The sequence below is a fragment of the Quercus robur genome, chromosome 11 (genome assembly GCF_932294415.1).
Source record: "Quercus robur chromosome 11, dhQueRobu3.1, whole genome shotgun sequence".
Taxonomy (NCBI): Eukaryota; Viridiplantae; Streptophyta; class Magnoliopsida; order Fagales; family Fagaceae; genus Quercus; species Quercus robur.
In genome coordinates, this window is record NC_065544.1 from 22,116,729 (window position 1) to 22,133,976 (window position 17,248).

The following is a 17,248-nucleotide window of genomic DNA, read 5'->3' on the forward strand; positions in this document are numbered from 1 at the left end:
AAATTAAAAAAAAAAAAAAAAAAAAAAAAAAAAAAAAAATCAAACGCATAACATACTACAATTTGTGGAGCATAATTTGAAACACTATGAGTATTGACAAATAACTTTTACTCAATTATCTATATGCGTTCTCTGTTTGGATTTATTATTTAGAAAGTATTGTGCATGTTACGTTACTTGAAGAAAGGTTCTCTGTCTGGATGTATTATTTAGAAAGTACTGTGCATGTTACGTTACTTGAAGAAAGGATCTAATGGCAGGACTCAGTGAAATTAATTTCATAATACAATCAGGAATTAACCTCATGACAACAGCCCATGAATAATTAACAAAGAATGTATTGACTCCTTAGGTAAATTAACCAGTTAATTAGTCAAGTGAATTAATTAAGTTAATTAACATGTAACACACATGGTAGTACAAACAAATCACTAAATAACTAAATGTAGTAGTGAAAGTTCAAAAACGTGTACAAAAACACTTTTGAACGTTTAAACCCCCAAAAACCAATTTAATCAACACATGCAATATGTTAAACAACTAGTGTGCGGAAACTTAACATATGCTATAACAAGGAATTGATTAAACAACTATCTAAGCCACATCAAAATAAACCACAGCAGATTAATGTAAAGGCAGAGATAGAGAGGAAGGAAGATGCAAACACAGCGATAACACCAGATATGTTATCGAAGAGGAAACCGAAGACCTCGGCGAAAAACCTCTCCGCCGCCCTCCAAGCGGTAATCAATCCACTAGAAAATACAGTTGGGATACAAGGACAGCAATAGACCCTCCAAGCCTAATCTACCCAATGCACCTAAGCCCTCCAAGCTTCTTGCTCCAACGAGGTTGCGCCGAACCTTTTTCTTTTCTAGCTTTCCGGATTCCGCTACTTCACCGTAGTATCAACCAATGAATATTGGCTCCTTCCTAACTGCTTCCCAGAACTCCAAACGTCTGTCTCACAGAGATGATAATGGTGAGAACCAGGTTTGGTATAATGGCCTCTCAAGGATATGACAATGGAGAGGAAGAGAGTGAGGGAATTTGATGAGACTCTAAGGTAGAGATTGTGGGTGAAACAATCTGGTTTTTCTTTAGGGTTTCTCTCTCAAAATTCTCTCTGGAAGCTCTCTTTCAATCGTGGGTTAAAAGGGTATTTATACTTAAGAAGAGTGGAATGCGAAACGTCAGGTTTTTCCAAAACAGGGGTGGCTCACGGCTTGACCTCGCGGCTTGACTAAGTCGCGAGTTCCAGTCGCGAGTTAACCGTATGGCCAGTTGTCCTGTTTTGTCCTGTAGTGCTCCAGCTAGCATGACTGTTCATCTTCCAGCATGCTTGGCACGTGTGCATCTTCTGGCGGGTTGAAGCCGCGAGTCCCAGCCGCGACACTCTGTTTTCTTGCACACTCTTGAGCAATCTTCACACTATCTCACTCACTACCCTTACAACAATCCCACCTAAATACAGGGTTACTAAATGCTGAATTACAAGCAAATTTGGCACGGAATAAAGCCAATTAGATGGTTGAATAAATTCAACCTTACAATCTCCCCCTTTGGCTATTCCGTGACAAAACCCTAAAACAGACTCTAGACTTAACATGTGAGTTGGGAACAGTTGATCAAAACTCACTCACACCTAATTCTAGAAGCTGTGAAGCACTTGAATCATATGAACATACACTCCTGAAACACAACAACACACCATGATCATTGTAAGCAGAAAATTATAAATGCATATGAAACAGGCAATATAAGATCAAGCATAAGATGGAGTTAATGAACAAACCATGGCTTGATCAACCAAGTGAACACCACAAGGTAGTGATCACAGTGTTCATTCACACTTGGAATGAACACAAGGACATACAAGTTAACAAGCACAAGGCAAGACACTTGTATGTACAACACTCAACCAATGCATAGCACACAAGGCATATGCATCTAGGAACAATCCTACAAGGGCACAAGAGTGACAGTACAACAATCATAATGCATAACATTTAGATTTAAAGTACTGATTTCAACATAGCATAAAGGCTGCACTTAAGCATGGTACAAACCACAAGGCCTACAAACTATGCATAAAACATAAACCCTCAAAGCTTACAAAAGCATATGGGTACAAACCAACAAATACCTGAATAACATCATCAAACATATATATAAAAGTTTATCCAAGAGTATATGAAGAAAGTTAGAAACAGTTATACACCAAAACACAGTGTATCAAAACCAAAATAACCATTAGTTTAGAAGATAAGACGAAAACAAAAATATGTGTGTGTGTGTACTCCCCCTATCACTATACACACTTCCCTTTGAACTTTTCTCCCCCTTACTGAATGCTCTCCCCCTTTTTGTCACGAATAGCTAAAGACTCTCGTCCAACTTCCGTTGAATCTCATCTAGCTGATTCTCCATAGTCTCGAGGCGCATTTGGACATGGTTGTTTGTGGAGTAGAGAAGTGCCACAAGCTCATCAACTCGTTTCTGAATATGCTCAAGAACACTGCCAACTCTGTCAGTATGAGAAGCAGTTTGAGCTTGCGGAATACCAGCCGGTGAAGCTTCAGGAACATCACGAGATGCAGATGTGGTATGTGCAGGTGTCTCTGAGTCAGGGGCAAATGAAGGACCCGGAGAGATGTGAGCATGTCTTGGTGATTTGGAGGAGTGACTTCTGCTCGCTTGAAGAGTGAACAAAGAAATGGGACGTTGACGAGTCAACATTTTACCATCTGCAGGAGGAGTAATGCCAGCACTAAGGATGAGTTTCATGATGAGACTGCAAAAAGGAATGATTCCTCTAGCTGTAGATCGACAAGCGGTCTTCCTCAAGTTGTAGTAGATGTGAGCACATATATCAATGGGGGCTCCGGTAATGAGATCACACAGAAATATAGCTCTCCCAAGATTGATGAATGTAGTGTTGGACAGTGGGTAGAGATTGGTGAACATGATCAACTTCAGTGTGGTCAACTCAGGTGCAAACTTTGCGGTGCTGATGGAAGTTCCTGCACTAGACACCTCATGATCGTGTCCTAGGATTTGTAGAATTTCCCCAACCTCTGGATTTCGTTCATCATAGGGAGTTAAATTCACATTCTGAGGTCTGGTGATGCCGAGAAGATCTGCGATGGAGTCTGGGGTAACACTAAATTCAGTTCCTCTGACCCAGAAAATGAGGATAGGTCCAAGATCAGATGCATTGGAGAAGCATTCCTTGACCAGCTCATCCATTGGATCATCAAAGTTTCCGAACAAGTTTGCCCAGTCTCGTTTCTCAAAGATTCGAGGGATGAAAGTAGTCCCTAAGGTGTTGAACTCTACTACCCGCTCCACTATAGTTGTTGACTTGTCAAACACATTTGAGTAGGCGTGTGAGTTCAGGGGAACTCTGAATCTATCCTCATTGGGATCTTGAGATGCTTGAGATGAAAGACGAGTCCTTTTAGCAACTGGGGTTGCTGGTTCGTCAGAAACAATGTCTTTACCCCTTGAAGATCGACGAGACATCTGCAAGAGAACAGGCCAACAGAAACGAACCAAGCAACAATACCCCACAAAAGATTGTCAACAAGATTCAGTATAAACAATATTTCAATATAAAAACCCAGACTGAATATAGTGCAGACCCAACCAATCCTTCCAACAAACCACAGAAGCACAAACCAATACGTGCATCAAACTTGGTGAAAGTGCACCAAGACAAAGAGAGACGTCACAACTGTCATTGAGACAGGTTAACATGACCATGATATGCAATAACAAACAGCATATGAACATTTAGAACAGATAACAAAAATCACTCCATCAGAGACATGAACATGGGGAAAATATTTCAATCATGAAGAAACCTAACATCCACACTGGAGCACGTGTTTGAGAGACAAACAGTATGTTATCATATCAACCCAGAAACCAAAACCAAACACCAACATCAATAATCAGGCAAATGTAATGAGTAAGTCACATAGACACCAAACCCATTTCAGAAACGATTCTCAGATTCAATAATAAGCAAAAATCAGAACAATAAAAAAACACATTGTGATTGCTCAGCATGAAAACAGGTGAGAACAATATCAACCAATACACTCCATACCCATTACACATAGAGATAAGTATAACGAATACAATACCAGTCCAAACAGCAACAAAAATATGCAGGGAAAAGAAAAAGAGATTGAGAAGACAAAACCCATACCTTTTCTTGATGATTCGGAGAAGAAACGAAGCACCAAAGGGGTTTGAGAAAAGGATTCACGAAGAGTTTTGGGAGGAAATAACAGTTTTAAAAGAAAATGAACAGTTACAAAAGTTCGAGGGAAAACTGAAAGATGTTTAAAAACTGCTCCTGTTTCTGCAAAACACGCGATTTTCGCGACTGGTTCAAGTCGCCACACAGTCGCCAGCTCAAGCCGCCAAAGCACACAAGAGGAAAATTTTGAAAAATTTTTCTAAGTGTTTTTCGCGACTGGAAGGTCTACCCGCGAGTGAATCGCGAGCTGAGCCGCGAAAATCTCTGAGTGAATCTCGCGACTGGACCTTCCACTCGCGAACAAATCGCCAAAACTGACCAGCGAAGATGCGACTGAAGCTCGCGACTTGACATACCCGCGACTGAGCCGCCAAAACAGGGCAAAACTGTATTTTTGAAATTTTCAGATTTTTCCAGCAAAATACTTTCCAAAAACACCTAAAACACTCAAAAATCTTTTTGTGCTTGAATTAACAAAGATTGAGCATGTGAAAACACATTTTATCAAGTACAATCACACAAATGAATACGGCATTTATCAAACATAAACTTGTGTGTTGTGTGTGGATATCAACAATGAAATAGTCCTTTGTCTAATGTGAAGCTTCAATGATCAATTCAACCAAGGCATACACAATTAGCACTAGATCATGTGACCAATCTCAATTATAGAAATATGAATATATGACTTCCCACACAACTTGATAACATAACTTGGAGCCTTTCATTTGACTCCACTTTCAGCCATAACATTTGATCTTTTGAGGCAATCATCTCTCATTGTGAGAGGTATAGACAACATTTTTCTTTGAAGAACAGGCCTTTGGCCTTTTTGAAAGAAATTTCACTTTTGATATAAGGTCGCTTACCCTTTTTCCTAGTCAAATACTAGAATGTGCGACAGGCTTTTGCAGCTCAATATCTCTTTTCATTTGGAGATTTACATTTAGTGAGCTCTTTTTAGCAAAAAAAATAAAAAATGGGAAGAGATATAGACACAAGTCTATGCATGTTTCAAGATCAACATAACCATTCACTAATCATTCATGACAAGTTTGAAGATCTATTTACAACAATCACATAGATTTCAAGATTTTTCCCATAGTGATATGAGTGCATGAAAACAAGTAATGTTCGAAAATGCACAAAGCCATTAGCACAAAGGTACACGGCAAAACGAGTTTTAAGACAAAACTCAACAAAGTCAATCAAGCTTTTTGATTTTCAACTTTTTATGTAATTTTTGGATTTTTGACTCAAGAAACAAAAAGATTGATAAAACACAATTAAGAAAAATTCACAAACAAACAAACAAAATCAAAAGCAACAAGCATACCGAACAAACATAGTCACAAAGCATAGGAAGTATTAATGCATGGACATGTTGTAATGCTTATGCATGAGTACCCCTTTTCACCCACACGGCACTTGCGTTTGGGGTGATTTCCTTAAAGGATTGGGTACGGGAGTTAGGGCTTTCAAACCTTCGTGAGAAGCTTTCCAAGCAGTTGGTGAATGCACCAATCATCTTCATCACGTCCATCATTCCGGGATCTCCATTTTGCTCTCTAGGTTGATCCCCTGCCCAAGTTCTCCTATCAGTTCTTGGTCCTCCTGACCTTTGAGGAGTAGCACTGTTCTTTGCTCTCAGCTTTTGGCAATTCGGTCGAGTGTGCCCTTGAAGTCCGCAATAATGGCACACATACATTCCTCTAGGACCTCTTTGTGGTCGAGGACGTGACTTGGCACGAGACTCAGACCTGCCCATAGACTGATTCCGATGATTCAGCATCCGTTGGTCCACCACATTCTTCTTTTTCTCCACCTCGAGGTTCACACTCGTAGAGTCAGCTACAACTGGATCTTTGGACTTCACAAACTTCACTTCTTTAGTGACATTTCCAGTTGAGCTACTTCCTCCGGTATATCCCAGTCCGGATTTGTCTGAGAAGCTCTTTTGAGATGATATAACATCATCAAGCTTCTTGGTGGTGACCCTCTCTATTTTTGCATTTGCTTGAACAACCTCATTCTCAAGGAATCTCACTTTAGTGTAGGCTTCGGACAGCTCACCATTAAGAGTTTCAATCTCGCATTTGGCCTCCCTATACCGGATTAGGAGACTTTTGTAGTCCTCCTCAGCCTTCTTCATCTTTCTCACAGCAGCCTTGGCTACCCTTGTGTATTCACCTGATTTCTCCAAAAGTGAGTTGTAATTTTCTTGAAGAGTTGCTGTGCTTTCTTCTTCTTCAGCTTCAGATTCTTCAGCAATTCCTAGTGAGTCATCCTCACTATGTTCTCCAAGGTCTTGAACAAGCAAATTCAATTCATCCGAAGACTCAACATGAGCAATAGTCATGAAAGCTGAGTAGTTCCCTTCTCCATCACAGCTCTCTTCAGATTCTGAGTCGGACGAGTCTGAATCACTCAAGGTCGTGGCATACACCTTGCCTTTTGATTTCAAATAGTTAGGACATTCCCTCTTGAAGTGTCCATGCCCGTTGCATTCAAAACAAGTAACACCTTGTGTGGATTGGGATTCTTTTCCATCTTTCCTTTGGAAATCCCTCTTCTCCCTTCCAGAATTTTGGAATTTTCTCTTATCATCAAATTTTCCATTGTTTTTGAATTTCAAAAACTTCTTGAAATTTTTAACAAGATAGGCTACATCCTTGTCCACCATATCTTCTCCCGAAGAGCCTTGATCTTCCACCTTCTCATTAACAGTCTTTAGAGCAATGGATTTACCCTTCCGTTGATTTGGCAGCGACATTTCATAGGTTTGTAGAGAACCAACCAGCTCCTGAACCTTGATGTCGTCAAGATCCTTGCTCTCTTCAATGGCTGTTACTTTGGCACGGAAGCTTTCCGGCAATGATCGAAGGATCTTCCTTACAATCTTAGAATCCTCCATCTTCTCCCCCAAGTTAAACTTGCTGACAACCACTTCATTTAACTTCCCATAGAACGAGTCGAAAGACTCATCCTCACTCATCTTGAGCTCCTCAAACCGAGTGGTCAGCATTTGTAACTTGGTATCTTTCACCTTCTTCGTGCCTTCATAAGTTGTTTCCAGAATCTCCCATGCATCTTTGGCAATAATAATGTGAGAAATCCTGTGAAATTCATCTGGAGACACACCACAGAAAATAGCATTTAGTGCTTTACTGTTAGCATTAGATGCAGTAAGTGCTGCCTTATCCCATGTGGATTTGGCTGCTTCAGGTTTGGTCCAACCCATCTCAACAGCATCCCACACGGATTCATCAATAGAGCATAAAAAGGCTCTCATACGAACCTTCCAAAATGCATAATTACTTCCATCAAAATATGGAGGTGCATTAAGGGATTGAGACCTATCCATCTCAAAAAGAAAGGGAGTCAAGGATCACACAATGGTAATGAAACCAAACAGATGTGTACCCGCTCTGATACCAAATGAAAGTTCAAAAACGTGTACAAAAACACTTTTGAACGTTTAGACCCCCAAAAACCAATTTAATCAACACATGCAATATGTTAAACAACTAGTGTGCGGAAACTTAACATATGCTATAACAAGGAATTGATTAAACAACTATCTAAGCCACATCAAAATAAACCACAGCAGATTAATGTAAAGGCAGAGATAGAGAGGAAGGAAGATGCAAACACAGCGATAACACCAGATATGTTATCGAAGAGGAAACCGAAGACCTCGGCGAAAAACCTCTCCGCCGCCCTCCAAGCGGTAATCAATCCACTAGAAAATACAGTTGGGATACAAGGACAGCAATAGACCCTCCAAGCCTAATCTACCCAATGCACCTAAGCCCTCCAAGCTTCTTGCTCCAACGAGGTTGCGCCGAACCTTTTTCTTTTCTAGCTTTCCGGATTCCGCTACTTCACCGTAGCATCAACCAATGAATATTGGCTCCTTCCTAACTGCTTCCCAGAACTCCAAACGTCTGTCTCACAGAGATGATAATGGTGAGAACCAGGTTTGGTATAATGGCCTCTCAAGGATATGACAATGGAGAGGAAGAGAGTGAGGGAATTTGATGAGACTCTAAGGTAGAGATTGTGGGTGAAACAATCTGGTTTTTCTTTAGGGTTTCTCTCTCAAAATTCTCTCTGGAAGCTCTCTTTCAATCGTGGGTTAAAAGGGTATTTATACTTAAGAAGAGTGGAATGCGAAACGTCAGGTTTTTCCAAAACAGGGGTGGCTCACGGCTTGACCTCGCGGCTTGACTAAGTCGCGAGTTCCAGTCGCGAGTTAACCGTATGGCCAGTTGTCCTGTTTTGTCCTGTAGTGCTCCAGCTAGCATGACTGTTCATCTTCCAGCATGCTTGGCACGTGTGCATCTTCTGGCGGGTTGAAGCCGCGAGTCCCAGCCGCGACACTCTGTTTTCTTGCACACTCTTGAGCAATCTTCACACTATCTCACTCACTACCCTTACAACAATCCCACCTAAATACAGGGTTACTAAATGCTGAATTACAAGCAAATTTGGCACGGAATAAAGCCAATTAGATGGTTGAATAAATTCAACCTTACAAGTAGAAATTAAATTTGACACGAGAGATTTTTTAAAGAATAGGGAAAACCACCGAGGCAAAACTCCACTGGGTGAATTTAAGGTCACTACTCCCGAAAATCCACTATTATCAAAACAAACAGTTACAAATAAAGGAATCCCAGTACTTTATACCAACCTACAGTTAAACCCTTACCCCAATACATAATTGGATTTGTAATATAGTGATAATCTCTTCTTTCAATGCACGGCTCCAATTACGTGACTAACCAATCAATGTACGGATCTAAGTACATGACTAAAACATCAACTTGAGAAGGATGTTAGCTACAAAGTTCTTCAATTCATCCACATGATGAAGATCAAGAAGCTCCTTGATTACAAAACTCTTGGTGTACAAACGCAGTAGTTTCTTCAAGAGAAAGATGAACTAGGGCAGATTGTCTTCGGTCACAATATGCATCAATAAAACCCTTTGCATCACCTTTGATGGCCCTTAAAATAATCCTTATATATGTCTAAGGTTGTGAGAAAAGTCTAGGGTTGTGAGAAAAGAAACCCTACACAAATAACTTGGATATGCGTGAAAAATAGATCTGGAAATCTAAATTTCGTAATTCACGATAGATACTGCTGTCGAGCTATCTGTCGAGCTTCACATATTAAATCTCAATAAATACATCTGTCGAGATATCTTTCGAGTTTTAATGAACAACACTTCTTCACTTGATTCTTAGACAGATTTGCATGGTTTCAAAACTTAAACTTGAACTCTTGTTTCTTGAAGTATTAAACACATCCTAAATCTACCAAAGTACAAGTAAAGTGCATTTTGTCAAAAGATTTAGCCAATTCTATATGACATATGTTCTAACATATCCTACATATGTCCTAACAAATTAGGGTAAATAATCTGTTATTAAAGGGGTTTAAACAAACTCTTGGTATGGGTGGATGTGGATGTGGTGGGTGTGGTGGGTGGATGTGGAATTTTTTTTTTTTTTTTTTTTTCTGCTGGTGTTTGTGGTTGAAGGTGGATCTGGCTGGTGGCTGGTGGCTGGTGGCAGTGATGGTGGGCGGATGTGGTGGTTGTGGTATGGGCGAATGTGGATGTGGTGGGTGTGGTTCATGGATGTGGAGGTTTCTTTTATTTCTCTTTTCTTTGTTTCTTCTGTGGTTTTTTCTTTTTCTTTTTTCTTTTTTCTTCTGTTTTTTGTTAGTTGTGGCATGGGTGGTAGGTTTGTGGTATGGGTGGTGGGTTTTTGGTGGGTGGTTGGGTGGTGGGTTTTGTGGTAACTGTTAGTATTGTGGTGGTTGGCAATGTTGAGAATAGTTGGGTTGAGAAAGAGAAAGATAGAGGAAAGAGAGACAAGGAGAGAGAGGAAGAATAAAAAATAATAAAGGAAGAATATTTAAATGAAGCGTTAAAAAAATAGAAGTTTTGATGTAAGGTATATTGTAAAATGATGTGTTATATGTTATAAAGTTGGGTTTTTAAGACCTTTGATGAGAATGCTCTAAGTTTCTTTCGATTTAATGACTTCTGCAAATTATTATGTCCTTGACAGTTGAAATTTTCAATTTTAGTTGAGGCTAGATTAACACACCATAGAATGTAAGAAGGTATATCTCTAGTTTAAAAGAAAAATTGTGATACCTAAGTTGAATTGGATAAGTGTGTATAGTGAAAACATGTTAAATCTTACGTAAGATATTTATAATTAGGTGAACTTTACAAACAACTTAAAGAGGAACTTTACTTACAAATTGACTAAGGTGACTAAATTTTCTTAGATTGTGAGAGATAATCAGCATAAATAAATTTCTTCAAAGCATTGGTTATATACTGGTTTGAATCTAATGGACATTGATTTGTGGACTTATATTGTGCAAGTGGTATCGCTCATAATAAGAATCTAAGTGAAATATTTGAAGTATTAATAAAATCTAATCCAAGGCTCAATAACATACCACTAGGCAAGAATTAATAAATTAAAAATTGTTTCAAGATTTTAAGTTTATGAAATAATAAGTAATTTATCATGATATCAAAGTATGTATCTCTAGTTTAAACATTGTTGCCATTTTATTTCCCATTAAAAATAATATAAAATAACATGTGCGAGTTGTGATTTCCTGGCTATGCAATAAGAAGCTCTAAAGAAATTACAAAGGTTTGAATATTTTTAGCAAATTTTTCCATGTAATTTTGCAAGATCTTTTATGTGTAAAACTGAAAATTTTCTTTAAGTTAAAGTTAAAATTTTGAAACTTTGAATTAAAACTCTTTTTTGATTATTATTCCAACTTTTAAGGGAAATGATATCGGTACTTATTTTTCAAAATGAAAATATCAATAAAAATAACTAAAAATGCAAACTAATATATAGTCTAATACTAATATTACTAAGAATAATAATTTGGTGAAAAATTGATTACGAAAATGCAGAGCACATTCATTATGTCATTTTTTTGTTGTTATTTCTCACATCTAAAATCTCTATAATTGTGAAATGTGAAAGGATTTACGTAATTCAAAAAATTTAGTCCTTCTGAATTTATAATAAAAGTTTTCATACAAAGCAAAATTTAGGTATAGTTCCTTAACTGTAATATGTTAGGTTTTCCAATTAAATACAAACACATGATTGTATTAATCAAGAAAGCACAAATAGCAGTATCTTTTCTAAAAACACTAAGAGCAATATTTGGGTCTACTATCCTTGGTGGGTAGGAGGAAGAAACAAAGCTTTAACCTCATTAAAGAAAAGATATGGAGGAAATTACAAAGTTGGGAAGGAAAACTTTTGTCTCAAGCAGGTCGTGAAGTATTGATTAAGACGGTCATTCAAGCTATCCCAACTTATGCCATGGGATGCTTCAAATTATCATTGGGGCTTTGTCATGATATTGAAGCATTGATCAAGAAATTTTGGTGGGGACAAAAGGGAGAGAGATGGAAAATTCATTGGTTGAAATGGGAAGAGTTGACAAAATCAAAACTTGGAGGAATGGGATTTAGAGATTTGGCTTTGTATAATGATTCACTTTTGGTGAAACAAGCATGGCAACTCTTGAAAAACCAAGACTCTCTTTTCTATAAAGTATTTACGGCTCGGTTTTTCCCAAGTGTTCGATCATGGAAGCCAAAAATTCTAGGTGAGGATCATATGCTTGGAGTAGTATTTTACATGGGAGGGATGTGTTACAAAGGGGTTGTAGATGGAGAATAGCAAGTGGGAAATCAGTGGGCATATGGGTTAGTAATTGGCTTCCAAGGCAGCAAGCTCCACAAGTCCTATCTCCAATCTGTGAAACTTTGGCTGAGGCGAAAATCGAACTTCTTATTGACAGCGAACCAAGGGAGTGGAATCACAGCATGGTTGAGGGCATTTTCATTCAGGAAGAGGTGGAGTTAATCAAGAATTTACCATTACCATCCGTGGCTTGTGAGGACAATCTCTTCTGGCCTTTCACACACAACGGGGTGTTAATAGTAAATCCGGGTACCAGTTTCTCAAAGCAGATGAGGCTCCCAACGAGGTTACGATACAGGTTGATTCAGACCAGGCACTGTGGAAGGGTGTTTGGTCTTTGCAAATCCCAAACAAAATGAGAAATCTGTTATGGAGAGCATGCCGGAATTCTTTACCCACAAAACAGAACCTGGTTCATCGCACAATCATTGACAACCCTCTTTGCAACAGATGCAAGGTAGAACTTGAAACTCCCCTTCATGCCCTCTGGTCATGCAGCGAACTGGACGTCGTATGGGAAGATGAATCATTATGGGCTTGTCGTGGAACCACTACATTCATGGATTTCGAAGAATTGCTGTCGTGGATGATTAGTGCGCAGCAAAATACAGAGCTGTTCTCGGTCACGGTTTGGACAATTTGGACACACCAGAACCAAGTCAGAACCAACCATCCTTATTGCAGTCCCAATCAACTCGCAAACATGGCCAAAGAACTCCTTTCGGAATTCCAGGCGGTCCAGCTACCTTCCCCACCACAGTCCACACTGATCCGAGTTCGTTGGAGAGCTCCTATCTTGGACATGGTAAAGGTTAATTTTGATGGTGCACTATTTAGTAGGGAGCAAAAATCTGGAATTGGAGTTGTTATTCGCAATGCATAGGGAGCTGTCTTGGCCTCTCTGTCCAGGATCCTTCACCGTATACATTCACCGTTTGAAGTTGAAGGGCTAGCTGCAGCCTCTGCCTTGCAGCTAGCTTCGGACCTGGGGTTCCAAGAGGTAATTTTGGAGGGGGATTGTTAGGTCCTCATGCTTGCTCTCAAACATTACAGTCACTTCTTGTCAATAGATGGCATAATACTTCATGGTGTGAGGTCAAAGGCTAGATGTTTTAGTAAATTACACTACTCTCATGTAAAAAGAGAGGGTAATATGGTCGTTTATGGTTTAGCTCGTTTTGCTTTAAATGTCTTAGATTATAATGCGTGGATGGAGGATGTCCCACCACAATTTCATTCTCTTGTACTAGCTGATTCTAATGGAATTCATTGAATAAAAAGCATTACGTTGATTCTAAAAAAAAAAAAAAAGGTTAATTGAGTGTAAGGAGATGTATTTTACTTCTACCCTTTTATACTATTGATGTATTGCATCAAGATTATTACTATTATTAATTACAAGCTGCAGGCCCACACGATGCATGGAAATAGATAAATATTATGTAATAGGGCATGTAATATATAAAATGTAACAATTATTTCAAGTATTTTTTATTTTTTAAAAAATTTCTAAGAATATTTTTTTAATTTTTTTCTCTACAAATATATCATTCTATTTATTTTTTTGTGTTTTTATTACTGTTTTTTAGGTAAAATTACAATATTGGTCCCTCAAGTTTACCCTGTGTACACAATTGGTCCCTCAAGTTTCAAGCAAATACAATTGGTCCTTCAAGTTTTAAAACTAAGTTGTATTAGTACTTTTACTAACTGCCGTTAGTGGTGTTACTTACGTAACTAATGGAACAATAACTTAACATTTTTTTTAATGATATGGTATTTTTTTTATTAATAAAAAGGCAAAAATACAAATTGACCCTTTAACTTTTAGCCTTTGTCATTTCAGTCCTCTAACTTTAAGTTTTGTCATTTTAGTCTTCTAAGTTTCAAGTTTTTTCAATGTAGTATTCTGTTAGGTATAAATTATTCCTCCCATTAAGTTTGGTTTTATTTTTAACTAGTCGCTAACCCGTGCGATGCACGGGAAAACTACCAATTTTTTCCAAATGACGTGACATTAGCTATTGGAATTTAGCATCGATTCTCTAGTAGCACATTCTTAGTTTTCAATTTCATTTATTTCATGTCTTCTACTAAATATTCAATGCATTCATTATATTTAAAAAACGTTGAAGTAAAGTTGTATCCTCAAACAACTAAATATAAGAGTTTAATTCCTACCTGTTTCAATTTAAAACCAAATTGTGCATAAAAGCAAAAAAATTTCCTTTGTTACAATACATCTTTAGTACCAAAATCACAAATTCATTAAAATCAAATTGTGCATAGAAAATCTTAGAGATTGAAAGACAATTTTAAAGTGTTTTTTGTATCTTCTTCCTTTGTTGCTGCATCAGAAATCATCAAATTTTTATTTTTTTACTTTCCAAAAGACTTAACATCAAGTATGTCAAAGAATAAGCTTAACATTTGCTAGAATAGCTTAAAAAGAATAATTACTGGAGTTTCACTACAATTCTACTATAAAACAAAACAACAGCTACAACCCAAAATTTCTTCCTACATTTTACAATCAGAGACAGACCAAAACAAAAAAGACATGAACTTGTATAGAAGAGGTAGAAGGTTTGGAAAAAAAAAAAATAGGGGACTAAGTGGAGACAAAGAAGGCTGACGTTTTAGGTGCCCAAATAATTACTTCATCAATCAAATGATTAAGCTAAGCTAAATTAGATGTGCTAGAAAACCTAGATAGCAAAATAAAGCAAAACTTGAAGGCAAAAACACTATTTTGGTCCCTACATTTTGAAGTCATAATCAATTTGGTCCCTACCTTTTTGTAGCAATCAATTTGGTCCTTGATATTTTCAACTTGCACTCAATTTGATCCCTACCGTTAACTCACTAACGGAAAATGCATACGTGATAAATGATATGCATGGTTGGCATACTTAAAGCTTAGGTGGCAACTAAAATAATAATATAAAATGACACATTAGCATATGAGCAAAAATAATAATTTATCAATTTAAAGAAATTAAAAGAAAAAACATGAATTCAGATCTGTTGTTGAACATGAACCCAGAGCCCAGAAAAATTAAATCCACGAATCTCAGCTCTTCAATCCATGTTGGAAACAGAAGCCTAAAAAGAAGGCGAAGAGGAGTACACGAAGATGAATGAAGGTGAAGGTTTGTGGGTTAATTTGGTCTGATCGAAAATTGCATGGAACTGCGACCTAAATGCTAGGTTCTTGCATTCATCATTCTGCACCACCAACCAGCCACATTTAATATAATTTCACCCCTTAAAAAAGTAAAACGAAAAAGTGCCCAGCACGTTACCATTAAAATTAAAAACATTGGGTTTATATTATCAAACACATGAACTAATGGATCTCAACCATCCAAACAACACAAACAAATATTCAAATTTTTTTATTGAATCAGAAAAACCTAATTAAAGAGAATAGAAAAAGAGATTATTCATAGATTAATTGAGAGATACCGAGATAGAATGCTCTGTATGGAGGCTGGGTCGGAGATTGACAACGTTGGCTCCCATGGTCGTGCCCTTGCAAGCTTTCTGCGAAATAGCTTGGATCTGTGTTTGAGAGAGTGAAGATGTTCTGTGTTTGGTGAGTAATGTCGAAAGGAGAGGTGCTGGATTTGGTTTTGTCGAAAGGAGAGGTTCTGCCGTTCTGCCCTTACACTGTTGCTTTAGGTTTTGCCATTCTATGTTTGGTTTCAGAATTATAACGGGAAGAGTATTTGGATTGAGAAAGGAGGGTATATATATATATATATATATATAATTAAAAGAAATAAATCAGATTTAAAAATTAAAAAAAAAAATGCTGACGTGGAAAATTGTGGGAGCGACAAAGGCTTCGGTTTTATATATATATATATATATATATATATATATATATAGATAATTTTAGTAATTAAAATAAAATGAAAAAAAAAACTGTAAAAAATAAAAAAAATAAAAATAAAAATAAAAAAATTGTAAGGGGAACCCTGAAATCAAAACTGGAAAACAGAAAAATCTTGATCTCTCTCTCAAGATCAGTCTCTCTCTCTCTCTCAAATCCACCATCATATATGCATTATGCTTTAAAGTAGACAACCACCAAACATGGAGCTCTCTCTCTAAAACCAGAAGAGAAAGTCTCTATTCTTCTTCGTTGCTTCTATCCGGTAAGCTTTTTTTTTTTTTTTCTATAAGATTCAAGTTTAATCTCTTTTTCCTCATCGTTTTCGTTACTTTAATCTATATCTGAAGTTTTGATTTCTTATTATTATGTTATTTTTTTCAATCTTGTATAACAAAAGCTGTAAATAATGAAACGGAAATCATTTTCTCTGTAATTCTCATCAGCAGGAAAAGTAGTAGTTCAAGAACTGAAGAAAAAAAAAATTCAAACCAACTCGTCGTCGAGCACCATCACTGCAAACACCATGTCCGCCTCGCTATTCAAGTCGCAACTATTCCATCCAAATGATGTCGTTTACAGCTCTCTCTACTCAACAAGCAACTCAACCTCCTCATCCACGCTTTGCTCCGCTCCTCCGCCACCTCCAACGACTTCACCACTGCTGCGTCGTTTTCTGCTCTCGACGCCGTGTTTCGAAGGTTGAGAATTGGAGGAGTTAGAGGAGGAATGAACGAAGGAAGCGATCACGATCACGATCAGATCCCCTGGGATGACGTGGTGGTAGTGCTAGATCTGATTGAGAGTCCGACGAGCGTGATCGAGAGCGGAAGGCGTCAGAAAAATGAATGTTTATTTGGCTGAGGATGAAGACAGAAAGGGGGGGACCTTCCATGTTTTCTTTCTTTCTTTCTTTCTTTCTTTTTCTTTTTCTTTTTTCAGCTTTTTTTATTTTCTTAACGGCAGCAATAACTGAGTCCTAACAGAATACTACATTGACAAAAATTGAAACTTAGAGGACTGAAATGACAAAATTGAAAGTTAGAGAACTGAAATGACAAAATTGAAAGTTAGAGAACTGAAATGACAAAATTGAAAGTTAGAGAACTGAAATGACAAAAGCTAAAAGTTAAAGGGTCAGTTTTACATTTTTGCCTAATAAAAATTACAAAATAAATTTACACATAAGAAATTCACAAACCAATACCAAATTTAAACCAGTATTTGCAATTGATTCACAAAACCACCCATGATAGAGAAGGGGAGAGAGTGAAGCAGGGCGAAGCTATGTTGAAGGGTGGGGTT